Here is a 15040-nt window from a genome sequence, read left to right as displayed (position 1 = left end):
CCCTTGCAAGTGACGTTATGATTAGTTCGCGCCACAGCAAAATAGTGGATAGCAAAAAGACGAATCAAATGAATAAGTTGTAATGGGACATCGCACAGCTAGGAGATTATAGTGAGATTTAACCGTAGTAATGCCCTTCCAGGACTGTTGTTGGTTGGAACAATTGTTTGGAATACTACAACATCCCACTTTCTTACATAGGTATATTTTGTTTTGTTTTGTTTGTGTTTCAGGAGTATTTCAACCACAATAAGCCTATTTCACAGTGTCCATGTGTCCGGCCTCATTGATGTTAATGATGCCTTAATTGGCAGGGTAAAACGTCTTCCTGCTTTTGTCTTTCCTGTGGACTTTTCTTTTGCTGTCTATGGGACTGTGCTGTTCCACAGGAAGTTGATCTACACAGTGGCCCCATCTTGTGAAATGGGCTAATTGCACGGTTATCTCGTCAGTTTATGAAGCACAGCAGCGACTGAACAGAGGCTCGTTTATAGAAGCGCCGTTGCTAACTTGCGTCGCAACCTTGGTAGTTCACTCCATCGTTCTTGGATTTGGTGTTTCTAAAAAAGGGAGTTTGAACTCTCAATTGCAAACAAGGACACAAAGTTTGGTAGTTTGAACTACTGCCCCTGGGCAGTCGCACTTCCTCGTTCCTTGGTAGTTCCAGTTGGTGTCCGGAGCGCCTAACCAAAAATCACAACCTCCTAACCAAACAATACAAAGTGGATGTTTATCTCGTGACTCAATGATTGATCTGTCCTGTAGCTTTATTTTGATTAAGAGACTGACTCCCCTACTTGGCTCATTCTTGCTATTTATGTTAATTCGAGTATTGCCTTGCTTTTTGATAAGATAGTATTATAATCTTCACAGACACTTAAAATCAGCACAGTGATAAATGGTGTAGTGGCTAAAGCAGGGGACTTGTTATCCCAGTGTTCGAGTAAATTCGATTTTCTTATGATGTGAGATTGTCCTTTTGCTTCTCGCTACCTGGAGGTGAACTACAGTAGTGTGACACGTAGATTCAATTGTTTTTGACTGATGTCTTATTGGTCTCTCGATGTAGAGTAAATAAATATGTATGGTCAAAACCTATTGTTGTGTCTCGTAGGCCTACTTTTACTCAGAAGTGAAAAGAAAAGATACAGTGCACCGACGCGCTGCCGTTAAAGGTGCCATGTGTAAGAATTGAGGTAAAAATATCCAAAAAATTAGCTACACGCATCAAAAGAATGAGAAGAAATAAGGGTGATGATGTCATTAAAAAAATGACAAGGTATAGTGCTGCAGAGATATCAACCTGAATTAGCATGCTAAATTACTAGCCACAGCCCGACAGGTATCATAATACCAGTTTCGGCCATGGGAGGCGGTATGCGGGCAACATAACCGCCAGCCAAACTGCAATACACGTTTGTCGGTTGTTACTCTAGGGTAGACCATTTCACTTTCTGGAGGTATACTGCCCCCATCTTTTATGGAATGTGGAGTATGAATTGACTTTTTGGCAGACATTACACATGGCACCTTTAAGCCAAGAGACAAGTGATAAAGTTTGCGATACCCAGACATTCGTCCAGGCTATATATTTTTTCCAACATAGATATTTAACACAAATAATGACTCATATTGGTCGGCTTAAGTTAACTGTTTTATATGTTTGCAATAGGTTTAGGTTTTTGCTGATGGCAATTAATCACTCGGTTTAAATTAGAAAAATGTCGACATAGGCCGTGACAGAAAATTTCTAGGGGGTGGGGTATTACACATTGTCACTGTTTCCACCAATGATATGTATCGCTGCATCATCAACAACGTTGTTGGAACTACGGTGTTCGAACGTCGGAGGTAGCGAATTGCGACACAGGTACGATGCTTTCTAGAAACAGGTGTAACAATGTCATTGTTTCGTCGCAAGTTGCGTCGTACCACGGTGGTTGAGCAACATCGAAACGACCCCCTGGACGGTAGACTACCAAGCAAGCAAGCGCTTAGGCACAGTCTATGGCAAGATCTGAATGTAAATGGATAAACCCGTTCAAGCATTTTCTTTATTTCCTATTTCTTTCAATTCTTTAACTTAAGACATGTAAGAATTAAGCTTACTTATTCGCTGGGCAACGTACAAACTGACGAGTTACATTAGCCCTAGCACTATGAGCTACGATAAACGTCAGGTAGGATAGATAATATGGCAGCTACAGTTATTATTTCATATTCTGGTATGATATTCTTAACGTTTTGACTATGTTACAACTGATAAAAGCATGACAAATAAAGTAACTAAATCGCTTTGCAATATTTTAGTCCAGAAATACTTATGGGTAATGTTACGATCTATCTGCCCTTGCTGTTACCACCAGTTTTAATAACTAGATCTGTGGTTTAGCGGCAAAATCTGTGTGGTTGGTGGGGAACGCTGATTGGTTGGCAGTAAGCAATGTGTTGATTGACTCTTCTGAAAGGCAGTAAAATTAGGGTCAAAAGTCCGTACGCATTGTATATCAGTTTCACAAGCTCGTACTTTCAGTGTTGCGCAGGAAAGCTTAGCGTAGCGTCGCGTAGGACATTCACACACGTACAAAGTATTTGTGCAGGTACATATTTTTTCCACACTTGTACAAAATATTTGTACAGATCCACATTTCCCCCCGTTCTAGTCAGTAAAAATTAGACTGTAAAATGAAGGAGAGAAGAAAACGTGCTGCCTGGATCATTTTTTGGAACATTTACTTTTAAAAAATGGCCTGATGGTGTTGATAAAAAATAAAGTGTTGAAAATAAAGTCCTCTGCAATGTCTGCAGCAAGGAATTTGCATATCAACGGAGTTCATCAACTCTATAGTCGCACATCAATGCAAAGAAATGTGTTGACATATTAGCATATTAGGTCATATCATAGATTATTATGCCAATTATTTGAACAGTGAAAATAATAATAAAAGAGTTTTTGAACTTTAATGTCACTAATGCTGATTATTCAATGATTCATTTGAATTTAAATATTTAAAATACTTTCACAGCAAAAATTATATATGCGATTAATTTAGATTAATTAATCACAGAGTATGTAATTATATTAATTTTTTTAATCGATTGACAGCCCTAGTCTTTGCACATACAGAACTCCTTTTGCACAGCTGCAAACCTTTATTACACATGTGAACATCTTTACACAAGCTCTCAATATTAAAGACCCTATTTTGATTACATTTGGTCTCTGCATTTATTCCAATCTGTGAATTAGTGAAACACACACAGCGCACAATCTGCTACAGCGGCAGGGAGGGGAGCAGTGAGGTTAGGTGCCTTGCTCAAGGGCACTTCAGCCGTGGATGTGGGAAAGGGAGAGCAGTGCTCAACCACTTCCTACTGGGTTTGGGATCGAACCGGCAACCCTTCGGTTACAAGCCCGAGAAGAAAAGATACATCTGACTATTCCTTTCTGAACATTCCTCTCTGTTCTGAGATGCATTTTATTTTTCATACATTTCCTTTTTTGATTTACATTTCATACGTACATACAACTTTTGAAACATTTGCATCTAAGATCTTCTCAAGGGCAAATTTTTGTTTTGGTGTGGTTTAGATGATGAACAGAAACAAAAGATCGCACAGAATACCTTTAAACGTGTAAACTATGCGATGTCACTTTTAATACCAGCCTGCCTCAGTCGTGAGGAGAATCCCTAATTACTAATCATATGATCTTGAGTGAGTGTACATGCCATGCCCACACATCAGACCCACTTAATTGCATTAATTAGTAAATCACAGATGGACCACGAGCATGGAACAGTACATAGACAGTCCAGCCAACCCTTAACTGGTCCCCACCGTCACATTCATGCACAAATATGTGGAGGACACTCGTGTGAGACTCTCACTTAAGCAGCTGGTGGATGGTCTCCTTGGGGATATTTTCAAGGACGGACATTTTAAATTCTACACAGAATAAGTATCTCTACCTGTTCAACTATCCATCAAAACACATGAGCTCATTTACAAAGGATGTGGAACGCTCTATAAACCGTATTGTGCCTCTCATCGCCAGTCGGGTCCATGTATGTATGTATTTAAAGTGAACGAATCTGCTGCTATATTGATTTCTTGGCTAAATGGGTAGACTGTGGGAAGCGTTTAGTGACGCCACAAGTGCGTGGGGATGCCACAGTTAGGATGAGAGAGTAAGTGATTGAGTGAGTTGCCAAGACCGTGAGGTGCTTTGCATGTGTAACGAGCAAACAAAAAGCACATCGAAATTCTGCATTTTGCACGCTCTGTTGCTTATGGAGTTCAGCACATGAAATGTGTCTGTGCATGAATGTATATTTGGATGTGTGTTTGTGTGTGTGTGTGTGTGTGTGTGTGTGTGTGTGTGTGTGAGTGAGTGAGTGAGTGAGTGAGTGAGTGTGTGTGTGTGTGTGTGTGTGTGAGTGAGTGAGTGAGTGAGTGAGTGTGTGTGTGAGAGAGAGAGAGAGAGAGAGAGAGAGTAAAAGAGAGAGACAAGAAAAGGGTACAGTATGTTGGTCGACATTTTCTTTCAGTTTTTTTTTCTCTTTACAAATGACAGACTCAGGACTCAGTAAGTCAGAAGAGAGGGACAGAAAGGAAAACATCTCTGGCTGAGACACACTGGGTGGCACTTTTAACTGACTCACGTCATCTAATTTGCCAGTCTGCCTTCCCAGTCTATAAGTCAATTTGTCACATTTGGTCTTTCATGCAAAACTCTATCATGTGCAAAAAAATGAGAGAGAGAGAGAGAGAATGCGAGAGATAAGGTCAGTGAGATTTGGAAGAGGGAAATGAAAACCATGATATTCTAAGAGACAGATGCCACACTGAGGGGCAAAAAACACAGATAGACCCACACGTGTACACACACACACACACATACACACAAACACACACACACACACACACACACACACACACACACACACACACACACACACTGGCTCTCCTGACCCCCAGGGGATTCATCAGTCAGCAATTCCTCAGCCCAACTTTAATCCCAGGAACTCAGTGTCCTAAGCAACCTCCACCCTGAATGTCCCAAGCAACCTTTCTATGTCTCTCTCTTTCTCTCTCTCTCTGTCTCTCTCCCTCCCTCTCTATCTCAGTCTCATTACTATGAGTGGTTCACACTGAAAAAGGTGACTAGACAAAGTCTTTGCAAAAGGAGCAACTGCAGACGTTTCAGCCTCACTGCGAGCATTAAGAATAGCTGGATGGCTGAAACGTCTGGAACCACTCATAGTCTCTTCCTCACAGTATTGATTCTAACACACCTTGACTAAAAAACAGTCATCTGAGCACAGTCTCATTCTCTGTCTGTTCCTCTCTCTCTGTCTTTAACTGTGTCTGTCTCTCTCTCTCTCTCTCTCTAAAGCAGAGTGTGCTTGTTTAGTCACAGTCACACTACAGACACGCAGTGGCACAGTGTGCCAATAATATCCTGCTAATAACAAACATTGGTAATCACAGGCCTGGCAAATGTCACCGGCTGAATGTCACCGTCATGTATGAGCCCTGGTCCAGCCATGTTTGCACTGAGGCGTCATGCGGTCCACACGGACGAGTTATTGACCAGGTGAGCTCGGCACACGTTGCCAAAGTAATTGAAGGAGAAGCGTGTACTTCACAGAGAGATGCGAGACGCCATTTGATGAGGAGAGGCAACAGAGGAAAGGAGTGTTGTGATAATAAATACACACACAGACACATGCAGACAGGTGCGCGCACACACACACACATACACAAACACACACACACACAAATACACACACACACACACACTGCATCATACACTACATTTTACTTTATTTTACCTATTTATTTTATTCCTATGAAAATCTACTGACATGTATACGTTCAGATTTATTGTATAACTGCTTTGGCAATATAAGTGAGCTTGTCATGCCAATAAAGCATTCTTCAATTTAATTGAATTGAAAGGAGTGGGTCTCCCGTAAAGGAGTTGTCACAGATCCAACTCTGTCCTGTTAATCTGAGTCATGCACGGAGGTCGAAAGCAGATCAGCCTCATATGGTTAGGGAGTCTTTTATTTAGATTATTCAACCAAAGCTCAACACTGTCCAACCAAAGCACCCTCAACATCCAACACATCAGCCAATGAAACACTGTTCCTAATGTGCTAGATATTTACATTGGAACATAAGCAAATGGATGAGACTATATAAAGACTATAACATATCTCATTCATTTAGAAGGAATATTGGGAAACACTTTAGAATAACATGTGCTTATTAGGTAAGCACAATAAGCACATGTTATTCTAGCGTTACCGAATATTGTATTTGGCTTCTATGTAGAGCTGATTCATTAGTGACACATGGCAGTGCTTATTGAGAAGGTTTTGCTTCACACACACACACACACACACATGTTAATACTATATACAATATAAGGTTACCATGAAAAATCCAGCTGTGTCATATCTGCTCCTATTCAGAGCTTACATCATGCACAACTCATAACATGATTACATACAAAAAAAACCATGATTACTCCATTGCTTTTTACAGTTATTAGCTTTCTAACCAATGGAGTGGAGGTAAAGATCTCCCATTTAAATTTCTGAAAAGTTATAGTTGCTTTTAGAGATTTGGAGACTGACTTTTATGGTTTTGAATATTTTATGTTTTATGTAACCTTCCAACTGAATACTGCATACTTTCAACCATTAAGTTGGTTTATTCCATCAAAAAATTATAATCTTTTTTGTGGGGAGAGTGACATAGAAGACATTACAGAAGGACAAAGCAACACAGTTTTTGAGCATAATTAGAACATGATTAGAATGAGTAGATGAATGAATGTGTAATAGGCTTGTTAACATGAGCTTTTCTAGTTTGTGTGCAGTAGTTAACGGCAATAAATGTCTGCCCACAATTACCCTACTTATGCATTTCACATTAGAACAGAGAACAAAGAGAAAAAGAGAACTGCACTTACAGCTGACATGATAATAAGGCAACAAGACAGTTGGTATAGTCTACGTTGGTACAGTCTATTCGTACCTAGCCATGAATAAGTTATAACCAAGAAGAGTTTATGTAAAGCTAACATTCAATAATATATAGCCCTTACTGTAGATAATCTTCTGTGTTCTATGCTTTGAATGAAAATATGTTGTGCCACATGAAAACATAAACAGAAAAGTGTATTCTTTGCATATAATGTATGTCATTATTCAATTCATTATAGCTCATTGCTGAACCATTCTTCTATGCAGTTTGCATGCATACTGTTCATTCAAGGCCTTTTATGGCTCTTTCACGTGTGTTTCTGTCTGGAAGAGAAGCCCATTCTGTGCTTTTGGAAGTTTTTTATGAAACAATAACTGATAACTGATGTTTGTGTACACATTTGCAAAACAGTCTGGCGCATGAAGTTGGTTTATTGGAGAGGTCAAGGAGTTGTGTGAGGAGTCTGTCAGGCGTGTCATCCTCGCCCCGCTGAACCGGTCATGCGTCAGCACTTTGAACCATGGCCGAGTGAGAAGCCCCAGGTCCAGTGAATAGGCTCTTAATCAGTGCAGCCCAGAGAGTGGGCATGGGACGTGGTGCATACCGATAAAAAAGGGATTTCGGTTCATGCTTGAGTCGCTTTTATTAAATGAATGTTATAAACATAATTTAAAATGCTTTTAAAAACATTTTTAAAACCATATGCTGAACAGTCATTCTTCTCTTTCCCATTTAGATACAGACAAGTTGGTCTATGCTTTTATTACCAGCAGGCTTGACTATTGCAATGCTTTTGTTTTAAATAAGATAATACAAAAATGCTACAGCACGTGTTTTAACCAGGACTACAAAGAGAGCCCACATCACACCAGTTTTAAAGGATCTATGATAATCTGGTGATTTTTATTTGGTGTTTAAGCATGCAATTATTGATCAGACCATTATCAGTACTGATTTCTTAACCTGTATAATAAGTCACTAATGCATTGCACATACAATATATCATAGACTGTTGGTGTAAAAGAAAACAAATATAACTGTCTGTAGAAGAGAGTTTTGCAAGAAGAGTTAAAGAAAACTCTGTAGCACCAGCAACCAACATTCACAAAATGCCAAAAGCTAAGTAATCATAAACAAAAGGCAAAGTCCATTGTCTAGGACTACTGTATCCACATGTCCAGGTATATCTCTGAAGCCACTGGCTTGGCTGGCCCCATGCAGAGGAGTTGCAGTAAATAGAGTAGGCCTTATAGTGCTCACTTAGAACTCCTCTCACTCTCATTTAGCACACTTCAAGAGTAATCAGCCGCAGCACACAGCACACATGAGTGAGAAAATCATGCCCAGGTGATCACGTCTCCATGGAAATAATGGAACGAGACTACTAAACAGCAACTTTGGAGACTGAAGACTGAGAGAGGGAGAGAGAGAGGGAGAGAGAGAATGGAAGGAGGAGGAGAGGTGGAGGGGATGAAATAATGTCTAGATAATGCCATAAAGAGAACTCCATGTTCCCTCTTTTGCCAGAGCACGTTGTGGATGTTTATAGCCTACTCATTGTCTAGCCCAGTGGTTCTCAAACTTTTCACAATGAGTACCACCTCAGAAAACAATTGGCTCTCCAAGTATCACCATTATGACTGGCATTAAAATACAATAGCGTAGGCCCATTTCACAATATACATACTGTTTTGTGTCGTTGCTGGCAGGTGCCATGAAAGCTTCACTAGTCACTTGTGCTGGGCTCATTGTCACCAACTTCAGTTTCTGCTCGACATATTCACCACACTTCTCTTTCTAATACTTCCCGTTTGGAGCCATGATTGCATGAATGTTTTTGATCCATCATGTTTGCTTCCTTTTTCTTTGCTTGCATCACAGCTTAGTTTGTCAACCATTTGCTAATGCTCCATACAGTTAAACTAGCCTAGTAGGCCTATTGGCTGATATAAAAACGAATATAGGCCTACTTTTTTTTAATGAAAGACAAAAAATTGTTTAAATTTAACTTCAGTGATCGTGAGGTTAAGGATTTTGAATTATATATAATTTGATGTGATTGTCATCTTTAAAAAAAACAATCTTGGAGACTCCTGGGGGGTATTCCAAAAAGGAGGTTTAACAAACACTGAGATAAAACATAACCTCTGGGTTGTCTGAACCTGTGGCGACTAAACCCAAGCTGTCAGTTCCAAAACACCGGTTACAAGTTAGTTCAATTAACCCTGTGTTAGATAACCTAGAGTTGTGCGTGTTCACGGCGAACTTATAAAGGCATCCTCTATTGAGAGCCGAAACCATGAGTGAAACCGGCGAAACGAGCACTGTAATAATTTTCAGAGGCGGAGTAGCAAGTTCTCCTCGAAGCTTACGATGAGGAGAGAACTGTAATAACAAAAAAGAGCAATTCTTGAACGTCTGCCAAGGAACGAGACCTTGCTTGGCAGAGAATAGCCTAACTGACCGTGTAAATGCGTACGTTTAGGATAGCCTATTTAATGTCAAAAGCACAATTAAATAATTCAGTGGACATTACGTATTGTATTGACTGCTTTAAATTATGCTTTCCTAAACTAGCTTACCTTGTCACAGATTAAGTGGGCCATAGACTCCATGAGAATCCCAAATGTAATTTTCTATTTTAACGCGGGTTCTGCGTCTGTGGGCCAAGTAAAACCTTTGCGCTCCAGCATCGGAAGGGTGATGAATGTAGGAAGGCATGGGTAGCCTATCCTCTATCACCCAGTAGCATACGCATCAAGTTCTCCTGTAATTGCACATATAACATTAAGTTACAGTCTACACATTTGATAATATTCTAGTAAGGTGTAGGCCTGCTCTAACGCACCCTGTTGAAATGTGTCACTCAAATTAGATTCCCGGTACATCATTCCTGGCATTGTGTAGGCCTACTGGGCCCTGCTATTTCGCCTCCTCGTTTGTAATAAGATGTGAAGCATCATCACATATCATCTGGCAATTATTAAAATAAAAATGTGTTTTAAACACCAACACCATTAAGAGAGCATCCAAAAATAGAAGTGGCCTATGACCTATCCATTCGACCTTAAGGACATTCTGAAAAAGCCAAAGCCCGTTAATTGAAGCTCACCAGCTAAGCCTATCGTCGGTTCACATTTGGAAAACCTTAATAAGTGATGCTGATCTGCCAGTTGGTGAAACTACACTTTAAAGGGACATTCCACCAGTGGAGACATGAATATGTATTGAAAGTGGGTCATATATGTAGTAGAATAGTAGCATAAATTTCTAATTTGGTGACTTCTTGACCGAGAAAAGGCAGAAAATGACTTTTTAGTGCTTGTGGATTGCAGACAACAATCCCCATAGTGCATTGCAATGCTCAGCTCCGCAGGCCACTCCCACTGTCGAACTCAATTGTTCAACTCCGCCCATAATCTGTCAACCAAGGCCCGAGCATTGAGCTCCACTCTACTCTACCTGGAAATCATTTCAAACAATTTCTAGTGAAGACTTAGTTTGCGAACTCATTAGTGAATTACGAAATGGTGTGCACTTGCATGTTACCGGGATGTTCAGCCAGCACAAGGAAAATACACGGGAGTACATTTTCATAGATAACCCAAAGAGTTGGAGTTGTGCAAAAAGTGGCTACGGGCTATCAATAACCCGAAGTTCGGAGAGGACACAGCCATTGAAGCACTAAAACATCTGACGGTGTGCAGTCTACATTTCAAGGCAGAAGAACCCCTTAGGAGTGAAGAGACCCGCGCTTGTGAAAACCGCAATTCCGTCGATATTTACCTTGCCAGATGATGACGAACAGCCAGGAACTTCTGGAACTAGCAGTGCTAGCTGCGCTAAACGCATTTGCCTGGAGGTAAGGTTTTTCTGACTCGACTCTACTTCTCGACTGAGAACACACTGATATAGTCGTCTGCTGTAAAGCAGCACATCTCATATGATTTGGCTGTTTATAAAGTAAATATCTTGTATGTTTTGGTCGCTTGCTGCCTCGCTAACTCCACTCGTCAGCAACGAGGAAGCAAAGTTAGCAATGTAACGTTGGACAGTTATGAATATCGTGTCCATTGTGTGTTAGCTGCATAAGTTTGCTATTTGCGATGTAAATCCACCATGTTTTACTATGTTAGTCTGACGTTATTCAAATGTTTTTAACGTTATTGAACTTACAAGAACAGTTTGTAAGTAGCCTAGATAATATTATCTCTAATCATGGCTGCAGTGGAGGCTAATCGCAAGTAAGCGCAGTTTATCCACCACTGAATTTCAGAAATAGTTTATCCACCTCTTGATAGTTTTCCACCACTCAATACATTCAATGCACTTCCTAATAGTGTGTATGCACTCAGGGAACTATCTACTACTAGTAGCCATACCACTTGTAAACAGTAATCTTCACCATTATCATATATTCTGAATGTCTTATGTATTTAAAAAAAAAAAAAAAAAAAACATCCAGTAGCGCTTTTCCTTACTGCAGTTTAGCCTACCCACCTCTTATTTCACCACTACACCTATCTTTAGTATATCTAAGACTACTGTCTGATTTAAATTAGTGGAATATAGTTTGAAAAAAACCTCTTGTTTGTTTTATAGTCACCATGCCCAAGTACACCTGGCCTTGATACCAGTGCCAGCATTGAAGTTGGTGAAACGGATGAAAGGCACTACAAAACAGGTGGAAGTGCATTCCACACCATGTGGTCAATGAACATCGATGGACTGACACGGATGGAAAGCGGCATCACTGTGACCATGCTCCTCTAACAGCTGAGGAGCAGAAGAAGAGGATGTGGCTGAAGAAGGACTCGGTGGCATATCAGGACCTGACGTCACTCGTCTTTGATAAAAGGCTTTTGAAAGATCTTCAGAAGATGGCCCTCTTCAAACATACTGGTAAGAACTGACACCCTTTATACCCACATGTTTTGAACATATCCTATTGAACATGTTTAATTAGTACTATATATTCTCCTTTTCACACAGGGCCACTGGAGATCTTTCACAGAGCTCTCCTGAAGTACCTCCCTAAATGCCAGGCCTTCTCCTACGAGGGAGAGGGCCTACCTCGCCATCATGGAACATAATGAGAGCATTGTGGCACGAGAACAAGCCACCACGGCAACAGGTGTGTTTTCATGTACTCTAAATACTAAAATAACCATAAGTAGCATGTTCACAGCTAACTCAAAATGCATACTTGGCTGAAAAGTTCATTCTATTCCTGTGGAGAGACATCTACTAGTCAAATCTTTATTCAGGCATCTGTGTAATCATTATAATCCTTGTCATTTATAGGAGAACCATGCGTCAAGCAGGTGTTCTGCAAAAAGTCAAAGCAATGGATAGGGCTGGGCGATATATCGGTATTACGACAACGACCGATATATTTTTGAAAACGATATGTAGTTGAGACAATATCGTAATACCGGTATTATGTCAAATAATGGGCCATTTTATCAAAGCCACTTGCTCTTCTGTGTTCAGACCATTCAGATAGCCGCAGCTCTGCTCAACTGCGCCCCTTGCGTGTGCACGTTCTCCCTCGCAGCACTACAAACTTTCAAACATGACGGACACTTAGGCAGGTTTTGTTTACCTTGATCAGAGGTTGGTGCTGATGTCTATTCCGTCGGCACATCAACGGCTAGACCGAGAATTCTCGTTGTGAAATCAAAATTCCACTGGAGCTCCGGTTTTGTACATGCAGATGTAAGTTACAACACTGTTTAGCAGCTACAGCTCTTCGACTCAAGGTAAAATGTCATTTTTGGTACATAGCCTAGCTAATTTAAATACACTGATGAATGCTTGCGTTTAGCGACAGTAGCAGATCTAAAGTCCTCAGGGAGACAACCTAAACGCTGATTTTATTAAGAGGATATGCACGCGACTCGTGAGCAGTTAGGGCATCATTTTTTATGATTCCTGAAACCCCATTCAATCGTGCATAGGGATTTTTCTTACGAGCCGAAACATGCAAAAATGAACGCATACAAAACGACGGTAGCGTCTATCACACTCTTGACGAGTGACTCAGTTACGTTGTTTAAGTAGCCTAATTTTTTAAAACTTTTTTTGTTGTTGATAGCAACATGTCTAGGCCATCATAGTCTACATTTGCTTGTAATCTAGGCCCTATCAAACCCTTACAGGTAAAAAAACTGCATTGTGTGACAAAACTGCAGGTTTTTTCAATATTGTTGTGCCCAAAATAGCCTATTGCATTGTGCAGTACAATGTAGGCCTGCGTTGTCCGTCAGGGTCAACTTTTGGTCTTTTGTTATTTGCACAGCTTTATCAGAGCAACTGTAGCCTATGCCTATTGTAGGCCTATGTTATTGTTTACACTTTTTTGCACAGCTCTGTTAGAGCAGTCTGAAATTAATATAATTAAAACTGGCTGTGTTGTCATAATTGTTGTGTTAAGTGAAAATATGAAGCACTTCGCTCTTTCTGTTTGAAATATCAATATCGTATCGATATCGTATATCGCCAATCAGCCCCAAAATATCGGGATATCAGTTTTGGTCCATATCGCCCAGCCCTAGCAATGGATAGTCAAGAAAATCTATAAGCCACACACCACCAAGTTCATCCCTAATTGAGAAGGTCATAGAAAACACACGCAACCCAAACATAACATTCAAGGACTCAACCGCTTCACTCACCCAACCACAACCTCCTTTGCCACCTAACATGGCCCCTGTCCCAAAGCAGTCAAAGAAAGCTGCAACATCATCATTCAAGAGCCGCTTCTGAGACGTCAAGCTCTACATTAACCCATTCCTCACAAATATTTTGTAATATTACCATGTCTTATATGGTCTTTTGACCTTATCCTTGCACTACCTTACCTGTTTGCACTGCCATTGAGCACCTTACTATACATACTCAATCACAGGGTCAATACCTCTTTTTTTATAGTGTGGATAATTTTATTTGTGTGTTTTGATGTTCATGACACAATTCTTTCTTTGTGAATTAAAAACAAAATGGTCACTCGTGCTCTCCTGTCTGCCTTCAACAAAGTTTAGCATCATAAACTTGGAAGGAGGTAACTGATATGCAACAAGCTTATAATGCATTGTATACTTGTAATACTTAATAATTTATAGAAATTACAGGTATGACCACCATTCTGTTGTCATCTGAGGCAACAGTAGCTAGGTAGTTCCAGTTTTGAAATGTTGGTCGTTCAATAACTCGAATACACTTGGAGCAACACTACTAAGAAAGAACTACAACAACGTACATTTAAGCATTTAATTAAATAACTATAATATACAAACAATACAACTGTTGAATGACTATATACAAACAATGAAACTATAGCTCCTCGAGCGTCCTCCGCTTCTTGGTGCCCGCAGTACTGGCTGTCTGGAGCTGGGTATTTCTGGCGGATAGCCAGCACGACACAAGCAGGTAACACGACATGACGACCTCTGCCCAATCTCTCTCCTTGTAGGACCCACTCAAGAAAGTGCCGGTAGGCTGTTAGAAGAAATTGTCTGGAGAAAACATTGCGTATAAAGTGAGCGATGGTCTTATAGCCTAGCGTGCCACAGTAGCTAGCATAACTGCAAGCTATTTGTGCAATGAACATGCCGTGTTAGCAAGATTACTCCTTGACATAGTAACAAAGAAAATAAACTTACTTTACAGAAAGACGTCCATTTGGCCCTGTAGGCTTTGGCTGCCGTTTCCAGTTGACCTTAGGTATTCTAATGTAGGTCTCCAGGACGCCACTATCCATATGGGGTGTGAAACTCGGGTGATCAACAACACACACGTCCGTGTCATCCTCCGATTCCGTGATTTCGTCCAGAAGAAATTGGCATCGCTGCAATTCTCGGCAGCAGACAGACTCTTGTTCTGTGTCCATTGGCGCACAGTTAGAGCACAGGCACCACCAATTCGCCCCAGCTCGAGCCATTGCGGGCTCCTCGTCCGCGGCAGGCAGGTCGTCTGCCTTGGCTGTTGTGGCAGCAGCTTCAGCCGCCTCCTGTTCCTCCATAGCCCTCAGCTGCATTGG

The 15040-nt window shown here is 40.7% G+C and overlaps 1 long non-coding RNA gene across 1 annotated transcript; it reads left to right on the top strand.

Moving 5' to 3' along the window:
- The first annotated feature begins 10798 nt into the window (after positions 1 to 10798).
- LOC121685815 lies at positions 10799 to 12350 on the top strand. Its single transcript, XR_006023449.1, has 4 exons — positions 10799 to 10861; positions 11602 to 11901; positions 11992 to 12133; positions 12304 to 12350. It is a non-coding gene; the product is annotated as an uncharacterized LOC121685815 (long non-coding RNA).
- Positions 12351 to 15040: the final 2690 nt, after the last annotated feature.

This window comes from Alosa sapidissima, chromosome 16, assembly GCF_018492685.1.
Source record: "Alosa sapidissima isolate fAloSap1 chromosome 16, fAloSap1.pri, whole genome shotgun sequence".
Lineage (NCBI taxonomy): Eukaryota > Metazoa > Chordata > Actinopteri > Clupeiformes > Clupeidae > Alosa > Alosa sapidissima.
Note: the sequence above shows the minus strand (reverse complement) of the source record. Positions and strands in the feature narration are given on the sequence as shown.